Here is a 3,465-nt window from a genome sequence, read left to right on the forward strand (position 1 = left end):
AAGTCCCAAGAGCATCACTTAATTACAAGGACATCTTATACCTGATTTAAACTCATTTTACTTAAGTGCCAATCTTGACCAAGATTACCAGGCAATCCTGATTGCGATTTCGCAGTGGGACATCATAAGATACTTGTTGTAGATCAGAGGGCAGAGTATAGAAAGCTAAAATTAACATATATGCAATCTTACTACAGATGGTTGTCAGAAATGCAATTTTTCCATCTCTCATTTATGGATGTGTACACATGTACACTTATACTTATATATATATATCATATGCACATATATACATCACACACACACACACACACACATATATATATATACACACACACATTATACATAATATATATACATCATATGTATACATTTATACATCTTATTTATACACATATGATATATATACATTTATACATCATATATGTATGTATATATATATATATATATATATATATATATATATATATATATATGTATCGATGGAGCATCAGAGTTCAGATAATCACTTACCCTGATGGAAGAGCATGCTAATGGAAACTGGAAAGAATAATCGGAAGAAAATTAAGCAATACCATACTGTTTTCCCACCACCAAAGGTGAGCTAGAATTTTTCCTTCTTCACAGTTAGGTGACTAGATCTTGGTAATTGGTTAAAAATGGCCAGGCACTTTCTTGTTTAGCAAAGCAGTTCAGGATGACTCCATAAGTTGCAGTTATGAACACAGGTTACTAAAACTGCACCTATTTCCTAGCCATCTCAACACCATCCCCTTTAGATGAAGGGGAATCAGCACTTCACTTTGATTGGTGGCCTTCAGGTCTTTATTTTTTGACAAATAATACTTTACACCATCCCCTTCTGTATAAGATCTGTTATAAGAAGGACTGGAGTTTACTATTGAGATCTCAGATTTTTTTTTTTTTTTGCCCAAGAGGACCAAGATTAAAGAGTCCTTAGAGCATACTCAATCTTCTAATAGGGAGCTTTAGATCAAGTATAACCCTCTAATAGGGAGCTTTAGATCATGTTCATCTAATAATGGCCACTAAATAAATATAGGTTTGGCCAAAGGTACTTCACCTAATTATGATCTGTGTTAGCAAATCGTGAAACTTTCATTATCTCTCCTATATACCATCCTTCATGCTTATACCCATGTCGTTGATGATTAGCTTCAAGAGGACTTAGAGACTGAAAATCATGACTGCTGAATAATACTAATGCTTGGACCCCGGTTAGAGCCTACCATGGTGTAACTGAAGATGTGAATATGTAAAGTAGCCCTAGCTTTCCTGCTCAATTTAGGCTTGAAAACTCCCTTATCCTAAAATAGGTTTGTCACTTTAAGCAGATTCTACATCTTCTTTAATATTCTACTCTTAAACATCATTACTTTAAATCACCAATTTATGTCCACTATATATCAAATGTATATTCTGTATATAAGTGTCTGCTATCTGTCTTATAAGACTGACAGTTCCTGAGATCATCTCTGGCACCCAGGTCTAAAACTCCACTTCTAGTCAAAAAGGTCCTCAGTAGCTAACCTATTTGACAAAGAATGATTCTGAACCATTCTACTTTTGGTGAAAGATGGCACAAAATTTACACTTAACTGTGTCTCATATTCAAAACTTCCTCTAGGAAGGACATCAGAATGATACCTTTTGCTCCAGTTGTTCTCAAATTCACATCTTCTGTCCAAGGGGTCTGTAAATGTCATCATTTCAAAGAAGAGATTCAGTGTCTCTCCTTTTCCCTATGGGAGTATCAACACTCCACAACTACTCAAAGTATTTCAAGTTTTTTCTCTGTATAGTGGGCAAGAACACTTTCACCAAAGGACAACATTGGCCTGAAATATCTTCTTTTGCCCAATGGGTACTCATGCCTGCACTCTCTATTGGCCATCTTCAGCACTTCTTCTCTTGATTTTGTGAGCCTGCTACATCCCAACTGTCTAGGACTACATACAAACTTCTTCCTGCTAAAGGTATTCTGAGACATTTCTCCATGGAAGAAAGGGGTTTTGATCTTTTCTTGTCTGACAAAAGTCTTCAAACCCCAAAGACAACTGTTGGAATAAAATGCAACCTATAGGACTGATGCAAGAATTACTACCTGAACTTTCAAATGGCATGAAAATATATGGACATTCTAAATACTGAAAAAGAATAGGAAGCTGATCAAGCAATACTGGATCTTCCTCTGCTCCACGAGGTACTTACATTTTCTCCAGCATGAAATGGTCTTTCTTATTATTTTAAAATAATTTTACAGAGATTTTACAGTTCTAACAAACAGGTATAGAATATCTCCTTTGCACATTTTCTCAGAAATCCCGGTGATGTCCACGGTGCAATAACAAATTTTTCCCATGAAGTCTTGCATATTACCTTTTTGAGGACTGACACAACAGTCCTACTTCTGTTCAAGTCCCCTACCTCCACCATCTTACCCAGTAAGATTTAGACTTATACAATTAAGAAGACTCCAGGAGGCCAAGGAATTACCACAGATTCCCCATATGCCAAATGTATTTCCTCTCTTAAATTTCTAAGTTTATTGTCCTGGGAAACACTGTTCTGACTGAAGAGATCTCAGAGAAATCTGGACTGAGTTCTCAAACAAGAGTCTAAAAGCAAGCATAAATCCGACTACTGTCTTCATTGTGTTCCCTTACACAGAGATGTCCTTTCACATGCAGAGGAATGTGTAGATGGATATATATTTGAATAAGACACTGAACCCAACACTACTCCATTAGAGCCTTGTACAAGACTTCTAAGACTGTTGACTGCCTACCATGGACATTCAAATGTGTATTCTTTACTGTGATTTCCAGTTTGGAGTTGCTGAAGTAGTGTTTGGCTGGAATGTTCTATAATTTTCAAGGTATCAATCAACCTTCAACTTCTGCTCAGTAGTGCTCCAGACATAAGAGGAAGAGAAGCTCTGCACATTCCATACAGTCTAGGGGAGATCCTTTTTCACCCTTCTACTTTAGAACATCAAAAATCTATTACATTTTCCTAGAGGGACAGCAACAATTCCTCTCCTGCACACAAGGAAATTAGATATGCTTCCACCTATTCAAAGGAATCTGAGTATCCTCTTTTCATTTATTTGATTTTTTAATTTAAATTTCAAATATACCCTTTCTTGGTTTCCTACTCATAAGACATCTATCTGCTCTCCCTCCCCTTCTTCGATAATGGAGTTCCCATCCACATCATCCACCCGTCTAGTCTTTCTGACCTTCCTTACACTGGGAGTCCAAATTTGGAAGGACTAAGAGTTTTTCCTCCCCTTTGTGCCCAAAAAGGCCATCCTGTGCTACATATACATCTACAGCCATGAGTCAATCCTTGTATATACTTTACGTGATGCTTTACTCCCTGGGACCTATCGTTGTTGGGCATTGCTGTCCTATGAGGCTGCAAGCCCCTTCAGGTCTTTTT

This window comes from Rattus norvegicus, chromosome Y (genome assembly GCF_021556685.1).
Source record: "Rattus norvegicus strain SHRSP/BbbUtx chromosome Y, alternate assembly SHRSP_T2T, whole genome shotgun sequence".
Lineage (NCBI taxonomy): Eukaryota > Metazoa > Chordata > Mammalia > Rodentia > Muridae > Rattus > Rattus norvegicus.